The 22352-nt window shown below is 41.3% G+C and overlaps 1 protein-coding gene across 1 annotated transcript in view; it reads left to right on the plus strand.

Moving 5' to 3' along the window:
• The first annotated feature begins 19146 nt into the window (after positions 1–19146).
• The window catches only part of Oxr1 (oxidation resistance 1), a 179919-nt gene continuing 176713 nt past the window's right edge, over positions 19147–22352 (plus strand). Inside the window, exon 1 of the mRNA XM_050162110.1 lies at positions 19147–19165. The gene's annotated coding sequence lies outside the window, so the exon portion shown is untranslated. The remainder of the gene's footprint in view (positions 19166–22352) is intronic.

Consider the following 22352-nt stretch of genomic DNA (forward strand, 5'->3'; position numbering starts at 1 on the left):
TATGATGTGAGTGGATTTTGCTTTCATTGGGCTTTTGAAAAAGTCCAAATTGCAATAGCTCTAATGATGTTCTTTTCCTCTAAATGTTACTGCTATTGTCCAATTTGAGTGATTTCCTTATCTCACTGGGTAATGAATGACAATAAACTGTGGAACTATTTCAGGCATGGATCACTTGAGCAAAGTCATTTCTTATTCATGTCCTCAGTTCTGCTTTGTCTCATGAGTTAGTGAGTTTTGAGAAGTTATGCTAAGCCTTGAAGAGGCCACTACCCTGGAGCAGTATCCGTAGGGTAAGTCTGAGCAGCTCCAAGAAAGTTCTTATCTTTGCCAGAATTTCTGGGACGTAGACTTCCTTCCATTACTCAGTATTCACATCACAAATAAGGATACTTTATCACACTGTATCTAATGTGTTTTATATCTTATGTAAATAGACATTAAGCAAAAAATGTATTGATAGCTTGATTTTTAACTTTTGAGGTTGAATCTTGATACATTTAGAACAGCAAGTGAACCAGAGACAATTGAAGCAATGCAAGATACTGTTTTTAAAATTATAAGTAGAATAGTTTGCCAATATTTTCATTATTAATGATGAAAATCTCAACAAACTTTCCTCTGTACTTACAGCGCTTCGGTTTCTGGAAGGTTCTCACCTTTCGTTGGCTCGGGATCTTGTGCTTCCGAAAGCAGAAAGTTCTTCGCTCTTGTTTGCTTCCTGATTTTTAAGTATTCTTTGATTATTCCAGAGTATCATTTTCTACCACCCATATAATTTTCATCCTATAAGTAAACTAATCATATTTTCCCCAATAGAAACTCTTGAGAAATAATAAAGATATAGTTCAAGTGAGATTATTCTGGAAAAACTGAGGCATATGAACACTCCAGCTAAAAGGCCTGTTTTTGTTAAATAGAACAGTCTTGGAATAGTATCATTTCAAGACATCTTATTGAACCAAAAATACATAAATGAGAATGTGTTTTCCTTCCCTAACCATTTCTTTTACCACAAAGGACATGATTTATTGATTTTTTTTGTTTATTTTCAAAACACACACACTTCCTGTTTAAATATCTGAAAACTTTCAGTGGGGTTAGAACACAGGATTGTGGTCAGTGTTGGGCAGATGTCAATTCTAAGGAGCTGCAGCACCTACAAAAAGCGTATCTTAAAGCCAGAGGGGTGTGGAGAGAAGACAGTGTCACATTATAGCTCTGGAGGGTTATTAGGAACTCCAGGATCAGTGTGAGCAAGCATTGTCCCAGGGCTCTGGCCTGCCCTCAGAGGAAGGCCTGTATGCTGTCTAATGTCAGCACAAAAGAAGGATTAGCTCATCTTGGCCTGTTTGACCTTAATTTACTCTTTGAGTAAGAACAGTTCTTTTGAGAACATCTAGTGGAGAAAAAGTTTTGCTGAAATGGGAGAATTCCATCTAAAGTGAGAGGATGACATGAAGCTGATAACACTATTCCTCTTCTCTAGTGATGTTCCTTATCAGGCCTTTGGTGGGGACTGCAAAGGAAGCCATTGTGTTGACATTCATTTTATCAAAATAAGGTTCAGTTGGTGTATATAGACTTATGTGATTCTTATAATCAGATCTGCCATGTCTTATTACTAACCTTGATAGGATAATGTGCACGGTTTTTAGCTGAAATAAAAGTATCTCTGCTTTCTGTTCATGATAAATTTAAGGGTTCTGCTTATAGCTCTGTGGTCACGCATGGTCCCAGGAATGCATTTCCTGCCTCAGAGACACAGATCACAGACAAGCTTGGTTTCTAACACACTCCAGAATGTGAGTGAATGTCATGTCCATCGGAACCACTGTCTGTGTGAATTGCACTAGTGCATCATTTATCACACGAACTTTGAGAGACATTTCATAAATCCTTTCAATGATTACACAGTAGGCTCTGGATACCTGGATGTTGGCTAAATTAATACATTGACGTAGAAAAGCCCGACACCTGTCATCTTCCTAAGCTGGCATGGGGACTCACTTAGGGGAGTAATTTGAGTCAGCAGACTTAATGATTTCCTTGTGGTTGTGACAGGTAATTCTTTTTCATCAACTAGACGATTTTATACTCATTCAGTTGGCGTACCTCTGTAATATTTTACTTGCTGCTCTTATCTTAAAGCAAGGTGAAGGCATTAGTCACACAAACTCAAAAACAGTCATAGTAAAAGTTGAACAATATAGTGATTTTTAAAAAGTCATATATTGATGCTTTTTTTTAGTTAATACTCTTAGAATTATCCACTGAGTCTTAGCCAATGTGCCACCATAAATGTGTATTTGTTGATGCCTGGTCTATTATTTAAAAGTTGCACTATGTTTACTGAACCTGATATTTCTACCAGTTGTGTTCTAACATGCCAGTGAGTGATTACCTGAAGCTATCTTATTGGTGGTAGAGAAGGGGAGCTTCTACAGAAGGTTGTGTGTGTGTGTATATTAGTATGTGTATACATGTGGATGTGTGTGCACATGTGTGTCTGTGTGCATATGTGTGTATGTGTGATGTTTATTAACAAGAGCCTTTGGGTCCATCCCCAAGGTCCTCTTTAGAGTTCAGATCAAATGCTACATGAAGCAAAAGGCACTTAGGGTATCTGAGGGTAAACGAACTCTCTCACACTATGCTGTTTCATATAAGTCTTTTAATTCTTCTGCCTCTGTTCTAATTCTCCTGTCTTAACTCTGATTCCTCCTTAGCTTCTTCTCCTCTAGCCTAAAAACTCTTCCCCATTAAAGGAATGAAAACATTTCAAGAGTTATTGTATTGTAATAGCTCGCATTGGTCAAAAGCACATTCCTAGGGTAAGCGATAAGGAGCCAAGCCATTTATCATGACAGTGCAGGGTTCCAAGGTTACAGCAGTAAGACTGTGCCCAGAGGTGGGCGGCAGTGCCCACTGACAAACATTGAGATATAGGTCTATTGTCAGCAGACTGGCAAGCAAAGAATTGGCATGCTTCTCTTAGGGTGCTTTGTGTAGCAACCTTGATTAGACACCTGCGACTGTGACCTTGTGCATAGCTGTAAGGTTTTAAACTTATGATCTATTTACCGAAAGCCTTTAGTCTAGTTTAAACTTACTCTGAAGCAAAAGTGAGCTTATTGTATGCAGTTAGTCTGAGCAAAAGGAACAAAACAAGCTCTTAAGTGTCTGCAGTTCTTGTGGGGACAATGGATCTAGCTGGGAAACATGTCCTAGTATATTTTCTATGTATCAAAACTATACAGATAAATGAAAAGTCATCTTCCTGATGACCCACAGATATATGTTCCCCTAAGATTGAGATGTCATCATGAGATTACATATACACATCACACGAGAGTACACACTACAGTGCAGGTATTGGGGAGACACCAAGCTGCTTTAGCAAATGTGAGTTTCCAGAGTCAATGGTCCCTCAGACCTTGCCTGGACAGGATTAACCTCCCTTAGAGAATCATTCCTTTGGTGGGTTGACATCTGAACACTACTTGTCACCTGCTGTGACTCTCACAGCCTCCAGCAGTTAATGTGTGTGACTGTGTGTGTTCACTGCATGGTCAGATATAACTTGACAGAGAATTTTGTATTTTCCCACTACACAATAAAGACTTTTTAATTTCTGCTCACTTGTGGTCCTATCTTTCTTAAGTATGTAAGCACATTCCATAAGAAAGCTGATTTATAGACTTGATTCTTGCACTTTTGACATGGTTCGCATCTGCTGGTCTTTCATCTCTGATTTAACATGTGTGACTTTTTGATTCTCATTGTGATTTTATCCTAGGAATTTTATTATTGTTGTTTCTAAGCAGGAGACACTGAAAGTTCTTCTGGAGACTACTGGAGTTTCACACATACTCTTGGCTGTGAGTTCCACTGTGAAATATTGGGCTACAATATAGTTTGTAAAAAATGATATATTGCTTGAACATCTGGTATCTACACTTATGAAGATAAAACAGTTTCCTCAAGTGTCTCTGATATTTACTGTCTAAATAATAAATGTACACATGGAATATCTTTCCATAATTGTTTTAAAAATAAACCAAATAAAAGAGCAATTCAAATACAATGAAAATATTTGAAAATAAATATTCTCTATGCAGATATAACAGAAATTTTGGCTGTTAGTGAATAAGTTTCATGGCACAGTTTAGAGCGTATATATTAGTTGTAACTTAAGTTTAACTTTTTTATTTTACATTTTTTATTCATTTTACATACCAACCACAGTTTCCCCACCCTCTGCTCCTTCATCTACTCCTCCCAACCTCCCACTCCAACACATCCTCCATCCACTCCTCCCAAAGGGTAAGGATCCATAGGGAATCAACAAGGAGTGGCATATTAAGTTGAGGCAGGACCAAGCCACACCATCCCCTGCATCAAGACTGAGCAAGGTGTCCCACCATAGCAAATGGGCTCCAAAAAGCTAGCTCATGCACCAGGATAGATCCTGGTCCCACTTCCAGGGGCCCCTCAAACACCAAGCTACACAACTGTTGCCCACATGCAGAGGGCCTAGTTCAGTCTTAGAGGCTCCCCAGCTGTCAATCTAGTTAACTTTCATAGAGAACCCAGGGTCTACCATTTAAACTACAGTATAAGCCTTGGGAATGTAGATTCCTATTTAACTCAAGATTGATACTTAAAATTATGATTGTATCTTTTTCTGTTCTACTTATTTTCTAAAGTGTGTGTGTGTGTGTGTGTGTGTGTGTGTGTGTGTGTATGAGTGTGTATGTAAATGATCCTTCTAGGCCATATAGCAATAGGTCACTTCTACCTAACACTGACGTTTCTCTCCAAGACAATGTCATGTAGCATTGATTTCTCTCATTTTCTCATATGTCAAGAAACCAACTAATAAAAGTTGTACCTTCCTAGCAGAAACTAGAAGTACTAGTTAAGAACATACATACTTAATCCTGTTTTCTGTGACTAAGATCATTTTAGTGAGAGTATCTAATTAATTACTACTTTTGCTTTGAGCTAATACTTATTCTAGTATTAGAAAAAAATAGTAGCTTTATTGCACATTGGTCAGGTAGCATCATCCTGAATCAGGAACAAATTGTGTGTGAAATGTCTTCTGGTGTGAAACCATGGTCTGTATGCTGTCAATTATATTTTAAATAAACACTGATTGGCCAGGAGCCAGGCAGGATGTATAGGCGGGACAACCAGACAGGAAGTAGAGACGGATCAATGAGAACAGGAGAATTCTGGGAAGAGGAAAGCTTGGTCTGCAGTCGTTTCCCAGCCACAGAAGAAGCAAGATGTGACTGCCCCACCGAAAAAGGTACTGAGCACATGACTAACACAGATAAGAATAATGGCTAATAATGGACTATATTATAAGAGTTAATAAGAAGCCTGAGCTGATGGGCCAATCAGTTTACAACTAATGTAGACCTCTGTGTGATTTCTTTGGGACTTAATGATTGCTGGAACCAGCAAGACAGAAACCCCTCAGACAACAGTCTTCTTTTCAACTTCTTTACTTCAGTGTAAGAAGGCTTCTTTTTCTTTTTCCACAGTTTTGCCAGTAAAAGCAACAAAATGGACTCTTCCTTAAATATCAACAGAGATTTCTTTTCCCCGAAACTTATATAATAGTCTGCTTTGACTTTATTGAAAAGATGAAAACCTCCACAGGCCACTGCTGCCCTGCCGTGGCTGCCCTTAATCCGATGAGTACATGACAAAAATTAGCAACAGCTTCTGCTCATTCTTCTTAAATTTTTCCATAACATGCAGACTCTTGTTTAGTACTCCCCATTGAACAGGAAAGGATGCAAAAAGAAGCAGTTGACATGCAGAGGGAGATAAAGCAGTCTCCTAGTTCTGACTCTAGAAATACCCTGGAGCTTAGCTTAGATGGAGGTGTATGTAGTAGCAAAGAGAACTGCACTTTTTGAGGCCGTGGCTCGCTCATCACAGTCTGCACACTGATGTGTAACTGTGTAACGTCCTCTGAATAATAAAGCAGGATTTCTATAACCTGTGACATTGAAAGGTGAATGCTATCTTAAGGAATTGTCATTTACTAATGGTGACAAAAAGTCAATGAATCAGGGACGGTAAATAAGGACTGGTGTCTACCTTCTGGCTGAAGTCCTTTTTAGATTTTTTTTTTTTTTTTTGTAATGCATATTGTCATCATTGTGTGTAGAGTCCTCAAATCAGGCTCTGAGGAATTACTCTAGGGAGCAATGAGTTTAATTATTAAGAAAAAACACAGAATATACTATTGTTAGACAAGTCCATTCCTCTGGTGTATGTAAAACATACTCTGTAGGGAAACTATCATTTATGAATAAGAGACAGCCCTACTCAGTGCAGAATGAAAGGCCTGAGTGTGTAACAGTATTGCAGTATCATCCAAAGCCCTGTCCTTAGCACTAGCGATCTTTAGTTGAACAAGTCAGGCCATCCCATCACTTCCACACCAGTAACAAAAGGAGATAATGGTCATAAATATCTCCTAATAAAACACACCCATAATGAGTGACCTAATCCAAACACAAATAAATTAGAGTGAAGAGGAGCTGACCACTTGTGGTTGAGAGACAGGAACTGTCTTTCTGGGTTGAGGCCTCAATAACAAAAAGCCAGACCTGGGAATCTTACAGAAGATGCAGAAGATGCATTTCAAACAGAAGCAACTTTCCATTACTGGTGCACTGGGCTCATTCAAGGCTGGTATGCAGAAAGGAGAATCAATCAGCAGAGCAGACAGTGTGAGGAGGTGCTTAGCGATGGGTCATGTGGGATTTGGCGGGCCGTGATGACTGCCCTGGAATCTGCCCTGCCCACAGTGAGGTTCAGTGAGCCCTTGAAAGGACTCATTCACACGATCTCAATTACATCTTTAAAAAAAAAAATATGTTCTCTGTATACAGAATGAGTTTGAAGAGAGAAGAGATTAGTCGACGCTGTCCACAGTGGATTTGAAGAAGAGATGACAGTAGGTTAGCCTAGTGTGGTAGCCAGAGAGCTTTTCCGAGGACTCTGCAGATTACCTATGTTCTGAAATTTCTGCTGTGTCTGCAGAGTACAACACTGGTACAAACAAACCCTTCTACCCCATTGGAAAGGGGGGGTGGGGGTGGCGTACTAATTCCCTAGATACTTCCTACGCCAAAACTAAGGAAGAGTATCCTTTTTTTTTTTTCTACCCAAAAAATACTCTGAAATCTCCAGGTGATTAAAATCAAATTGCATATGCTTAGAACATTGTTCATCAACCCTGGGAACAACCATGTAAACACAACTAGAACTTCAACTCAGTAGCGGGACTGTAACTCCAGGAAGGTTACCAAGGTGTTTGAATTCATTATCTTCAGTACTTTGGGGTTGAGTTACGACCTTTCCACTGGCCATTGATGAAAACTCCACCTGTCTGGAAAGCTATTCTAGAAAGTTCTTTATACAGTATTATTGCACACAGTATTTTTTTAAGGCTATGTTTTCAGACTCAACAGGGCAAATAAATATCGCTGTCTCTCATATAAGCTGAGAGCATGAGAAAAGGAAGTGAGGGAATAGAAAGATGGCCAGTGGGTGGGAGGAGCAGAGGTCTCAGCGAGGACGGATGAACAGAGGGTTATATTTGTGTATAAAACTCACAGCGAAGCCATGATTTTTTTTTCCTAAGAAATATATTCTAATAAAAAGCAAAAAGCAGCCGGGCGATGGTGGCGCACGCCTTTAATCCCAGCACTCGAGAGGCAGAGGCAGGCGGATCTCTGTGAGTTCGAGACCAGCCTGGTCTACAAGAGCTAGTTCCAGGACAGGCTCCAAAGCCACAGAGAAACCCTGTCTCGAAAAACCAAAAAAAAAAAAAAAAAAGCAAAAAGCAGTGCTTTGGGGAGTGACTGAAGGGATCTTGCCAAGCAGTACCGGCAGGGCTGGCTTCATGGAGGGTGGCACCTGTCAGCTGCAGGGGCTTGAAGGGATGCCACACTGAGCTCCGTGCGCTGCAGCCACTGTTTCTGGTTCTTCGTTCTTTTAACAAGGGCCCTTTTATCTGTGCATCGTGCGGAGCGTCCCAAATGATAGAGCCTGTCCTTAGCCTAGGGCTCAGAAGCCTCCAAAGAGCTCTCTCTCTCTCTCTCACTGCTGTGAGTCATAGAGACAAACAGACGAGAGGAACGGATCCGAACAAAGGGTCTTTCTAACAGGGAAAGTCTCCCGTGGAATTTCAGAACTATTCCTCCAGTGCCTCCTGGAGTACCTGTGTGCACTCTGCGCCCATCTGATTTTACCAGTTCATGACAACCTCAGTGGCATTGCCCTCGGGGTAGTTTTGTCAATTAGCTTCTTCAGTTCACATCCGTTCTTTATGCTGGTAGTTGGTATACCTCACCGTTTTCATCTGACATGCCTTTTGTTTCACGTTGTACCAGGTAGCTGTTTTCCCTTGATCGAGCCCCTTTTTAACAGTGAGTGGCTTTTTATCTCAGCCCAGTGCTTCCGCTCTCACGAGCCCTGCTTACTTGGATTTGTTTGTTTTTATTAACTCCAACATCACTTTTCTCTTACTCTCGTATTCCCAAGAGCAACAGCTCACTACTCCCAAATACCTGCGCCTAATTTCTTCCCGCCGAGTAAGAGGTATCTGAAAAAGACCAGAGGCCTTAAAGAATCTTTTAAGGCAAATTCCAAATCTGGGAAAGACGCTACAAGCACGGACCTTTCTCTGGTTTTGTTTTATAAGTCCATCCCCTTTTCTGCTCTCAAAATAGAACAACCATTTGCTTTCCGTGTGGTTACTCCAGGTCTTTACAGAAGGCACTGGGCCTAGTGACGTGAAAGAAAATTCAGAAAAGAAATGATTGACCAAAGAATTGCAATCTAGAGGCCTGAAGAGGTGACTCAGTTTGTGAAGTGCTTACTGTGCAAGTAGGGGTGACTGAGGTTCCCAGTACCCACAAAAATCTGGGTAAGAGAGCATGCATCTATAACCCCAGTGGTGGCAGTGGGCAGACAAAGGCAGATGCCTGGAGTTCACCAGCCAACCAGAGTCACCAGATCTCTCGATCAGAGTTCTAGGTTCTGTGAGAGACCCTGTCTCCAAAAAGTAAGGTGAAATCAAGTGTAAAAGATGCTTGGTATCAACCTCTGACCTTTGTGCATGTGTGTTTGCACATACACACACACAACTAAGGTGAAATCAAGTGTAAAAGATGCTTGATATCAACCTCTGACCTTTGTGCATATGTGTTTCTACATACACACACACAATCAATCAATCAATAATCAATCAACATAGAATAGCACTAAATTGAAAGGGTCTGACCCTACTTTCACCACTTCCTTGGCTCCTTCAATCTTTTCTTAGTAAAGGAATGAGCTCCATAAGATAGGCTAATAAAGGCATTGCATCTGTGCCCAAAAAATAAATTAATTAATTTTTTTTTAAAAAAAAAAAAGTAAAATTAGGCATCTCCTCTCTTTCATCTGAAATGGGAAAGCATTTGTCTGCCTATATTTCCACAGCTGAGGCAGAAGCCCACCAAACTAAAGCTGGTATTCCGAAATGGATCCCATGAGCCATAGCTAACTGTCTCTCCAAGGCAGCGTAAAGGTGTAGATAGCAACAGGATTCTGAAGGCTACTATTGTTTCAGGGACCCTGTCCTAGCCATCCCTCAGAGTGAGAGACAGATGCTTTCACCATGCACCAGATGAGGAAAAACTTCACTGGGACAAGCCAGAGAGCTCAGAGCAAACCAGAAGCTTTAAGTCAAACCTAGGAAGTGAAAAGAAATAGCTATGATAGTTGCCTGGGAAATTTGATAGCAAACTACAAAGAGCTACTGTGCGCTGCGTGTTCTGAAGTTAACAAGGGAAAGGATGCTTGTTTGTTTCTCATTGGCAAGATGTGATCCCTGTGTGAGAGAGAACATGACTGAAGGAATGATCTCTCAGAAACTGCCCTGGAGAGCTGCCTACGGGGAAAGAAGTAAAGCTACCAGAAGTCACAGAGAGGCGGTACACTCCCCCATCCACAGGCTCTCTTAGATAACTAGCCTTCACTCACAAACTGGAGATTTCAGGGCTGGAAAAAAACAACTTCAATGAGCTCATAAAATCGCTCACCCAACCAAGGAGTCACATTTACTTACCCAGTGAAAAGCTGGAGCTGCTGCCTGCAAGGGAGACCCCTGCTGGGTAACTTGAACATTGGCGATGACTCAGCAGATACAAAGACATGGCCTTGCTAAGCAAACACCACGGGAATGTCTATCAGCAAGCATCCCATAAACGGAAGAGCCCAGAGCTGCCGGCTAGGCGTCCTACTTCAAGTCTGTATCTCGTCCGCAATGCTAGACTTTTATCTTACTGCATGCACAGTGAGGCGGGCACAGAAGAGCACCCTTGAAGCTGTTGTGCCACTGCTTGAGGACAGAGAGAGCGAGTGGTCCTGAGAGGCCTCCAAGGCTTTACTTCCTGTGCCGTTTGTATTTTCCCTGTGAATCTATTTAGTTTTCGGTGATGATTTAAGGCTGTTCTGTATCGATCAATAGAACAATTTAGTTTAAAGGGGATCATGAGATGCTACATAGGGATGGTTTCTTTTCAAGTCCTAAGTTAACTTGTAGTGTATAAGTGAAACCTTTACATTTCTTCTTTCTGGTTCCTGTTTCTTGTCTGTAAGAAATCAAGAGAGAGAGCTTTTATTTTTTGTTGTTAATTTTCTGTAAACACCCATGGTTGGCCAAGATTATCACTACCCAGCAGCCTATCTTGATTAAGCTTAGATTGCCTTACGCTCTACAGGAGCAAAGCTTCCTTTCACTCTGCTAGTCCATGTGTTCTCCAGAATCTTTGTCATAGGCCCTGTTAAATTACATGCCTTGAACCAGCCGTGTTGGGTAGGAGCCTAAAGTCTTAAAATAGTCTCATGTGTTCTGATTTCTTCTTCCTTAAATTAGTAAACAGAATGCGGTCGATGCAGCAATCATATGTTACAAATCATTTCATCAAAGGTAATGAAATTAAATTTCAGCTCTGAGAGTTATTATAGAAGACTTTAAGAATTTGACTTCAAAATCCCTCATGCCCTAATCTTTGGATTTACATAATGTCTTTCCACTTTCAAGCTTCTCCAGATGAAAGGCTCTGAATTTCCACGGCAAAAGCCAGAATAAATTGGATATTTGTGTAATTTAAAAGTAAATGCTTTCAATATAATGGCGTAACTAGAAAATACATGAAAGGGGACACTCATAAAAATTTAATGTTTCAAAATTTATATCAAAAGTTTGATGTTTGAAATTCTTAATGGCTATCCCAAGAATATATTTTTTTTCTAATAGTACAATTAAAACATTTTATTACTCAGTTATTAAGAGAAGTACATCCAGAATTTGAACCCATGTCTTTGTTTCCAAAGTTCTTGCTCTTTGTATTGCACTCTTCTGTCTTTGAAACTTCCCATGCATTTCTGTTAGCCTGTGAAATGACTGTGGGCTCCGCGATACAGAGTTGAGATGATGTTGGCTGAGCTTATAATAGTAGGGAGGGGGAATAACTTCCCCTCCCCAAAAAGGTTGGAAAGAAGGCTTAGTTAGTTTCATCAAATTAATCATGAGATCAGCTAAAAATAATCCAAAGTCTTACTTTGAATTGATTTGTACATCTTATATTCATGCTTACCTTCTTGAGTGATCCATTGCTTAATCTTTCTGTGGTGAAACCCATCCAGCTATTTATTGACTAAGCACCTACTGTGTGCTACACACTACGCTGGGTCCCAGGAACGCACTATGGGGGTCCCAGGAATGAGATGAGGAGGAGGCCCTTTCTGTGTCACATGCCGACTCTCCCTGTATGTAGTCATCAAAAGGAGCTGCTGACGAGATCTTCCGTTCACCTCCCTCCTCTGAGCTGTTGCCAGGGTTGATGTAGGAACACACCAGCTGCTGAACTTAGAGAGCTTGCTGTCTTTTTCATGGAAGTTCAATAAAAAATGGGAACACGTTATGTCAGGGTTTATTGAACACAGGGGAGGGAGAATTGATTAAGAATTTAATTCCTAGTATTGCTATAACATTAGACGTAACTGCAGTGGATCAGGCATCTTCCAATAATACTCCCATATTTATAGTGACCTCCAAGTTGAAGTTGACCATATTTTACAAGGAATTTTCTTATTTATGCTGGAATTTTTATTCATTCATATGTATTGATTCACCTGTGGTTCAGTTGTTAAATTGATGGCTAGGTGACAAAGCTTGAGTTTCTTGGAATGGATACAGGGTCAGGCGGCTGCTGTCTGGTAACAAGCTAATAGTTCAGATGCCCTGTTAACTATTCCAGTTCTAATTTGCATTCCCCAAGGATTCTTTTACTCAAGTGTTTTGCGTTGGTTTGGAAGTGTCAATGAAAATGATCATTTCCTATTCAACTGAAAGAATAAGAACGCTACCGCAGTCATCGAGTAAGCCGGGATTGGCGTGTTCATTACCCCAAGAAGTACTAGTGTCCTTGCTTTAGTGCATAAGTTCCCAATCTGCCTTTTCATCTGGAGATGAACTGAGCATGCCTGTTTACTTTGTTTCCTCTGCTGGCCCTGTTGATAGCTGCTGACTTCAGTTAGACTGAATAGCAGGGGTAACAAAAGCCCTTAATTTTGCAATGTGAATTTTTTTTTTTTTTTTTTTTTTTTTAGGCATTTGCTCCCAAAAGCTCTTTTTTTAGTGAGCTGAGACTCTTGCAGAAACCACACTCTCCAACTTGGAAAAGCTGCATTCTCAGCAGCTTCGCTACTTTAAATAATACCCTTGCAATCACTCTTTTAGGAAGCTAGGAGACAGCGTCTCCAGCAGTAATGCGATGTGCACGCCCCAGATGGCCTGCTAGAAACTGCTGGAAGGTCTGCAAGGGTTGAGCCCTTGGAATACACAGCTATCCCGGTGCACACAGGTCCGTGTGTGAGTACACAGTTATCCAGGTGCACACAGGTCCGTGTGTGAGTACACAGTTAGCCGGGTACACACAGGTCCATGTGTGAATACACAGCTATCCGAGTGCACACAGGTCCACATGTGAGTACACAGCCAGGTGCACACAGGTCCGTGTATGAGTACACAGTTAGTTGGGTGCACACAGGTCCATGTGTGAGTACACAGCTATCCAGGTGCACACAGGTCCGTGTGTGAGTACACAGTTAGCCGGGTACACACAGGTCCATGTGTGAATACACAGCTATCCGGGTGCACACAGGTCCGCGTGTGAGTACACGGCTATCTGGGTACACACAGGTCCGCATGTACATAGCTTGTACACACAGGCCCATTTGTGAGACTGTCATAGAAGTGTCACCTTGCACACCAAGCAAGGGACTCCTTCTAGATCACTTACTGTTCTCTACTTCTTCTGCAGAGTCTGCCTTCCAGAATCCTCCTTCTAAATGCAATGGGCCTCCTATAGGTTTACTGCTGACCTAAAATTATGTAACATAAAGCATCCTGGGAATTCTGGAGGAAAAATGGTATCATTCTTCTACGTGATTGTAAAGAGACTGGAATTTCCAAGAGCGGGTGCTTCCTGCATGAGTACTAGGCTAAGTCCTAAGTTCTAGTATCCTAGAAGATCACGATGTGATTTCCTTCAGTTTGTGAAGAGAAAAGTCTCAGAGAAGTGTTGGACTTTATTGCCACGTTAAACAGGTATATCAGAGTGCCCGAGGAAAGGAGAAGCTTAGGTCTTCTCTGCTCACAAGTGGAAGAACAAGAGAAAGCAAGAATTGTGAAATACAGGGCCTTCTATTTGGAGGAAACAATCTAACCAGGGTGGGTTCTTTACCTCATTGCTGTTCTCCACTCAAGTAAATGACACTATTTTTTGAAATGCAAATTTCATTAAACAAAAATCTTTTTGGTGCCTATTAAGAGATTATTTTTGTATCTTGTGTAGTGTTTTGCTAACCATGGGGTATTTTGTCTCTCACACACACCTACATATTCCATTATGCTATATTTACAATTATTTAACACATTTAATTAAGAACATTGTTTAAATTTTAGACAGACTTCTCCTCTTGTGGAATTTGGAAATTGAAGGTAGCATTTAGCAAGTTTCCCTGTCAACGATAATAGTGAATTTTAGAACTCTTGGGGAGATATTGAATTACCCACACAGTTCTGCTTCCTAAGAATGTGCAAATGCATGTCTTAAGCAAGCCAGAAAGACTACATGCTCTAGATGTCAACATAGTAGCAAAATGCATCAGCCTTCTAGTCCCAGCTGGGGAAGATGTTAACTAAGGGGGCAGAGAAAGCAGGAAAATGCTAGGTGGTTGTCTTCTTCCCTTGGTCTTTCAGACTCTAGCATTGTATGTCTGCCCATTCCCAGGAGCTTTAGAAGGGAGAGGGGCCACTCAGTAAAACAGAACCTCAACAACTATGTGCTTTATAAAGGATAAACCACCACACAATGGTTATAATTTGGTTTGTTCGCTTACTTGTTACTGGTTTCCCTTCATAGGAATAAATAAATGCACTGTGGTGTTGGGTATTTTCTGTTCAGTGAGTGCCCCTGGTGCCCATATAGTAAGTGCTTGCTAGAGCAGCCCTTTACGGAAGGAATGAACAACCCATTCCAGCTCATGGAGCATAGCCATCTTCCCTACAGAGAACCTGCCTCCTTGCCAATTCCACTGTGCTTTCTCAGTGAGGGAGAATCAGAGAGACCAAGAATCTCATTCTACTCAATTTTACCCTAACTTCTTTTGTGGTATTAGCCACTAAGACATTGAAATGAGGAGGATAAAAGTCATTCAACTTCGTGTAGATTTGATTTAATGGATTATAAATTATACTCAGAAGAGTCAAAAATCAGACAATATTAAGTTTTCAAATAGAAAATATACCCAGTACTTAGATCACGAAGGAAAACATTACTAAAAGATCTAGTTCACATCAATGTAATAATTCAATAGTGACCCTGTTCACATTTTATATTATTGTATATAGTTTTCCTGGTTTTGTTGTTTTTTTTTGTTTGCTTATCAATAAAATCTGTATTCCTTTGGGAGCTTCATGCTGGATACAATTGTGGTAATTCCAGGTGTGGGTGAGGTATTTTCCTGTCTTCTAGAGCTTTCAGGTGTGTTACTAAGTTACTGATGTGAGAGTTCTTTAATTTTTCTATGTAAACCCTTGGTGCTATGAATGTACCTTCTACAACCACCTTCATTGTGTCCCCTAAGTCTGGGTATATTGGCTATTTATTTTCATTCACATGCCCAAAGTCTTTAATTTCTTTATTTCTCTTAGTATGTCTTCAATGCCTGAGAGTCTCTCTTCCATCTCCTGTATTCTGTTGGTGAAGTTTATCCCTGTGGTTCCTGATTGAGTTCTTAAATTATTCATTTCCAGATTTGCTTCAGTTTGTGTTTTCTTTATTGCTCTTATTTTCACTTTGAGATCTTGAAGTGTTTTGTTCATTTCCTTTCACTCTTCGTGTTTTCATAGACTTCTTTAAAGGATTTATTCATTTTCTTTTTAAGGATTTCTATCATATTCATAAAGGCTGTTTTAAGGCCTTTTTGTGCTTCAGCTGTGTTGGTATATTCAGGGCCTGCTGTGGTGGGGTTGCTGGGCTCTAGTGGAGACATATTGTCCTGGCTCTTTTGATTGTGTGCCCCCTCACTGGCATCCAGGGATCTGGGGTGAGGAAGATTGTAATTCTAGATGCTAATGTCTGGTCTTGTGTTTGTTTTGTTCTTTGGTTTCTGTTTCCTCTCTAGTGTGGTGGCTGTGAGCTGCCTAGTAGAACATTTTGCTGTGGTCCTGATAGGTGTGGTCACTCTGTGTTCCCGGTAAACTCTGAGTATTAGTGTGGGAGCCAGCCATGATAAGCTAAGTATGGTCAGGTCACCCAAAAAAAAAAAAAAAAAAACTTCCAATCATTATCACCTGCCAGAGTAGAACTCGGCCATGGATAAATTTATTATGAGGCCTGATTCTCAGTAAGTTACCCTGAAGCAGTACCTGGTTGTAGGAAGAACCAGAAACTGAGATTACCTGACCTCCACCCAAGAAGAGACCATCCAAAGGAAATGCCTAACATTCCAACCACTGTAGATAGAATCACCTGCCAGCACACACTAACCAGGACATCCCTAGACAAATGTCAGCAAATCAGGGGTCCTGAACCTCAGAAACCCCCACCTTCACTACTATAAAACCCAACTCTAACTGAGCTCAGAGGCTCTCCGTTTATTCCAATACATTGGACATGCGCAGAGACCGAGTTTGCAAGCTTGATTCAAATAAAGGCTCTTTGCTTTTACATACGGGACTCGGTCTCCATGTTGGCTTTTGCGGGACTTCACGGATTTGGGCATAACGTTAGGAGTCAATGGTCAGGATGGAGATGTGGCTGGGGAAGTGGCTGAGGGAGTTCACAGGAGGAAGGAAAGCTGAATGTTCCACCAGGGTCTGCTTAATTAGTCCCCTGGGGTTTGGGGCCAGAGAATAAGGTCACACCAGAAGGTCTCTATAGAGCTAGTGATAAAACTGAGGGACTGGACCTTAAGGAATGGTTGTGAAGACCTGCAGTTAGCCTACCCACTTCCCTTCTCAGAATGGCCTGAGTTTAGCTGGGAATGCCTGCTGGGGAGGGGGGTGAGCTAAAACACTGAGGGGGAGGGAAAGATCTTTAGAATCCCAGGAGATAGGAGTGTGGGGAGGGACAACAGGTGTTCTGTTGCAGAGCGGGTTATTAAGCGACTGGGGGGAGGGAAGCGTTGCTGGATACGGAGGACCAGGAGAGGGAAGACCTGGAGTCAGCCTGCCTGCTTCCTGGGACTACGCGCATTTCGCCTGTTTTTGAATCTTATATAAATGGAATCTTACAATAGCCACACATGCCTGTTTCCATTGCTATGTAAAATTCCATTTCATCATTGACACGCTTCAATGGCACCTTCAGTTTCTCTGTATTATACAGCGTGCTGGTGTGAATATTCTTAGACTCAACTTCTAGTTAACATATAAAGGCACTTACCTCCCGGCCCTAGGAGACATGGAGAGACATTTTTCCAATGTGATCTTGACAGGGTGTCCTCCCACCGAGGCATGGGACTTCAGTGACGTCTCATCTCCATGGTTGCAAGTGTTTTGCAATTTAGCCAGTGTCCTGAATGTGTTCTGAATGCACTGTGATTTCAATTCTGTGCGTCTCAGGAATAACGTTGCTGAGCAAGTATATTTGTCCGTGATTTGGGTAAAGTATTTTCGTGGGTATTAAAATAGCAAAGGTGGTATGAAAATGGAATAATAATTATTTCAGTGATAAATAACTGACCAAAGTTTCTTATGCAGCTTTCATTAGTGGAATTGTACTGACAGAACACGTTCCTCTTTACGGGTTTTTGCTCTAGAACATTTAATTCAGTAGACGCTTACTGAAGGCAAATTATGACTGGACCCTTTTGCTATATGACAGGAAGCTACCCTGGCCTGTGTCATCGGAGGCCATCTTTAAACTAGATCCCCGGCACTGAGCAGGTCTCACAGTAGGGCATTAACTAGAATGCAGGGATCTGGAAAACCCAAAATAAATGATGGATGTGGGGGGTGAATTACAAGATTTTGGATGTGATAATTATAGTGAGGACAATGGTGGGACTCTCCATAGGGTACTAAATATTTTTTAAGTGGCACGTTTGCATTCAGAAGTACCAAGCGCCAATCATAACCTGGGCTTCAGACCTGATCATTTCAGCTGTGTGGCTTAAAATATATGACTGTTTGGATTTCATTCATTTGCCAGTCACCTGTACATGAGTGAAAGAAAATTGTGATCGCCTTTGACTTCTCACGTTGAGCCTTGTCTCCTCTTGAAAACGTAGACGTGAGGCAAACATTGATGGTTACTGGGCACGTGTGAAGAAACGGCATGAATGCTATAATTATCATTAATGTAATGTAGCAGATTAAGCTAAAACTCACTACTAGTTAGAGATGAGGGGACGGGTCTATGGATAGTGCCCTCACCATGCAAGTGTATGGACCAGAGTAGAGTTCTCCAAGCCCCCATGGGGATGGAGACTCATCTATAATTCCATTCCGCAACATGAAAGGCAGGCCCAGGGCAACCCGGGAGCGAGCTGGGAAATGAGAACAGCTGAGCCAGTGGGCTCTGTGTTCAGCAAGAATCCTGTCTTAGAACACGCAGCATAGAGCAACCAAGGATGAACGTCATGTCAACCTGCCTTACAGTTGTGCATGGGTGCACATATGCTGGTGCATACCTGCACAAATACACACCCACACACACACACACACCCACACACACCCACACACCACACATACAAACACTCCCCAGGCACATAAAGGACAAAAAAAGGGATTAATATAATAGCTAAAATAAAGTCATTTTATTATATTTTGCTGAGCTGCAATGACTTACTTTAACTAAATCTTACTAGCGCAGTCCTTTTTAGATGTAAATGCAATTGACCAAATGCAGGGTTGAGACAGCCTCTTGCTACTTATTCCAAGCTGGCCTTTGGGTGATCTCAGGATCCTTCTGCCTTAGCTTCTGACGTTCCAAGTATGAGCATGGCCATCAGTACCAGATCCAATGCATTACTTTCATCTGACCAGCACGTGTTGCTCGGCTATTTCTAAAATAATAGAATCCCTTCGTCACATTACATTTTGATACATCTAATAAGCCTTTCTAAATGATTGGACAGAAGTTTTTTTTTTTTTTTCCTAATTAGTTGAAAGCCTATTTAAATTATTTTAAAATGTTAGAGGGTTTCCAGCTGCCAAATAGACCAGGTTCTAGTTTAAGGCCAAATGTAACAACTCTGTGGCTGAAAATAAATGTAACTCTGTGGCTGAAAATAAATAAGGTCAAGATGAAGATAATCGTGCAGCTGCCTCTAAGTCACCACTCACAGTGCCTGGTGTTCTTCTTCTGCAGGTTGAAGAAAAAGTCCCAGTCCGTGGATATCACTGCACCAGGGTTCAACCCTTTGGGAGGAGCAAGGAAGCAAGCACCACAAGCCAGCAAGGCTCCTGCACCCAAGACTCCCATCATTGAAGAAGAGCAGAACAACGCGGTGAACACCCAGAAGCACCCTTCCAGGAAGACTGAGCTGAAGCGATTCTACACCATCGGTGAGTACAGTTGTCCCGTAAGTGAGCCAGTGCCACTGGGGCAGCTTTTGCGGATGCAGGATCTGCATAGTTAAATGATGCCTTGTTGCATAATTATGTGTCTTTCTGATGGCTTATGTGGATATTTTCTTACATGATCTAAATAAAAATATGGAAGATGGCAAACCTGTAGCCCAGTTTGGTAAGAAAATGTGCCCAGTGGTCCTCTAGATCTGAACACAAGAAAAACATTTCATGTCAGCCTTTTACCTTACGTGTTGCTGGTTTTATTTTAGCCATCCTCAGCCCACACTGTTCCTGAGTTTGCTTTTGCTCATTTCATTTTTGGGCTTCTCAGTCTCTGACCCGGTTCTGTCAGGTTGTAAAATCGGTGGCTGAAGTCAGCCTATAGCTTAGCCACTAAGAAGAGAGAAAGTTATTGTACTCTGGGGAAGAACAAGCTATACTGGAGGACCATTTGGACTTCTCACATTGCAAACTTTGGAGAGAGGGAGTTCTGGCGTAATCCTATCGGGAAGTAGTGAGCTGTGAACAGGGCCTTGTTGGTATAGCTTCTATGTCCCCGACAGAATAGTATTCAGGCATTTTCAGCTTTTCTGGAGAGTGTCCCATGATGGGCCTTGGTGAGCTGAGCTGAATACTTCTGTATACCTGTATTTCCAGAGCGTCTTTCAACAATAGCAATTGCCAGCACTTCAGGTATATTTGAGATAGTGCTTCATGGCAGATGATGATAAGTCAGGGAGATAAAGTAGGAAGTGACTGCTTGGTCCTGCATGGTCCTTCATTCGGAAGAATTTGGTCATACTGAGCTGTATAGCAGGAATCGGGCCTTTAGTTCATAAAATTCTGTTAAAGAAGTTGAATATTTCTGGTATCTGCAACCCCACAACCTTAGTATGAGGTGTTTGCCTGGAGACAACGATATTTTTTCTCAGGTATTTCAGACTTCATATCTATACATTACAACCAGGGAAGTAGGTTTCTAGTTCTAAAATCCGGGGCATGTTCTGGTTTCATTTGAATTATAGCTTCCTTCAAGCTTGATGTGCCTTGGGTAGGCTTGAAATGCTGGGTGCTGTTTTAGAACTCGCCAGCTGAGACGGCGTCGCCTTGCTTCCTCTTCAAGTCCTCCTCCTCTGTCTCCTCACTCTGTTCTGATCAAGGTTTCCAAGGCTGTTTCTTAACAGGGATCAAGCATGGTGTTCTTGTGGGTATCTATCATCAAATACTTTTGATTGATGTAAGACAGTACAGACAGGTGCATATTTCCACTTTCAAACTTGTGTCTGCATAGTTCCAAAAATCAACCAACCCAAAAAGCCCATAAGGCTGTGCCACTGCCTGTTTGCCAAGATCCTTACCCCCCTCTTCATCACCTGTGCGACCTCTATACTTTTCTGATTTATGAACTGGTTAGGAAGAGGGAATGTTTTGCCCTCAGGAAATAAAATTTATCTTACAAACCCAATATTCCTTCTAAATAAAACAAGGGAGAGATACTAAAAAATTTAACCATAGTGAATTAAAAAGTCAAGACTGTGGCAAACACAAGTCTAAAAATTTGAGTATAAACACAGAAAACAAACTGTGGGTTATTTATTTGTTTATTGTGAACATGGATGTTTGTGCACGTTTACTGGGTGTATTTATCTGTGTGTGTACATGCTATATGTGTACATGCTTGTGCATGTGTGTATTGGGTGCACTTCCCTGCGTGTGTACATGTGTGTATTGGGTGTACTTACCTATGTGTGTACACGTGTGTATTGGGTGTGCTTACTTGTGTGTGTACATGCTTGTGCATGTGTTTATCTGGTACGCTTACCTGCATGTGTACATGTTGTGCATTTGTGCACTTCCCTGTGTGTATACATGCTTGTGCATGTGTGTATTAGGTACACTTATCTGTGTGTGTACATGCATGTGTGTATTGTATTGTGTGTTCTTATGTGCATGTTTACATGCATGTGCGCATACTTTTGCATGTGTTTATTGGGTGCACTTACCTGCTTGTGAACATGTGTGTATTAGGTGCACTTACCTGTGTGTGTACATGTGCGTATTGGGTGCACTTACCTGTGTGTGTATATGGCAATCCAGAGGCTGACTTCAAGTATCTTCCTTTCTTGCTACCTTTTGAAAAGGAGTCTCAGCAAGACTGACTGCTCAGCATTTCCCCAGAACCTGCTTATTCCAGTCACCTAAGCACTGGTGTTTCAGGCATGTGCTGCACATGTGGTTTTCTGTAGGTGCTGGGATCTGAACTCTCATGCCTGCACTACAAGCATGCTATGCACCCCAGCCATATCCCCAGCCTCATAGCAACTTTTAATAAATGAATTTGCAACAGTTTGATTTATTATCCATATTAAAGACATGCGCTTGCTGCATTAAAGGGTTTATTTGAACCCTCAAACTTACCGTGTTTGTATAACCTTTTCTCATTTGGCCCTCAAAGTATTATTTTTAATGCTAAAATATATCGATTATGTAACTGAGTGGTCTTTTCATAAAACAAATCTCTTTCAGTATCCCTTGCTAAAAATAGTGCTAACACAAAACAACCGCATTTTAAAGTTCCATGTGTACTATGATTCTCTTGGGGGACAGAATAGAAAGCATGAATATATAATTAAAGGGGATTTATTTAGTGGTTTAAAGGCTATGGCACCACTAGTTCAATAATCATTGTCTTACTGTAAGAAAGCCCAGGAATTCAGAAGTTCCTCCATCTACAAGGCTGTATGTCTAGGCTGGTCTTCAGTAAGTAGGCTCCAGAATCCCAGAGAAGTAGGCTGTAAAGCCAGTGAAGGAATGGACTTGCCAGCTTGAGAGAGGCCAAGTAGGCAAATATCAAAAGTTTCTTTCTTCCGTTCCCTTCTTAGAGGCTGCCACCAGAAGCTGTGGCCCAGATTTAAGGTGGATCTGTCTACCTCAAAAGACCAGGATTTAAGACACATCCTCCCATCTCTAAAGATTCATTAAAGAATAGTCCCTCGCAGGTGTACCAGCCACTTGGGTTTTGGATGATTGTAGATGTAATCAGGTAGACAACTGTAAATAGCTGTCATGTCATGTATTAGTCATTTCATATTCCAGAATAAATGAAGCTCCTACATCCTATCTCACGTGATCCTCAGCAAAACTCCGTCTTTACAGATGACGAATAGTGTCTAAAGGAAGT

This window comes from Alexandromys fortis, unplaced genomic scaffold, assembly GCF_014885135.2.
Source record: "Alexandromys fortis isolate MF-2015 unplaced genomic scaffold, M_Fortis_MF-2015_v1.1 scaffold_17, whole genome shotgun sequence".
Taxonomy (NCBI): domain Eukaryota; kingdom Metazoa; phylum Chordata; class Mammalia; order Rodentia; family Cricetidae; genus Alexandromys; species Alexandromys fortis.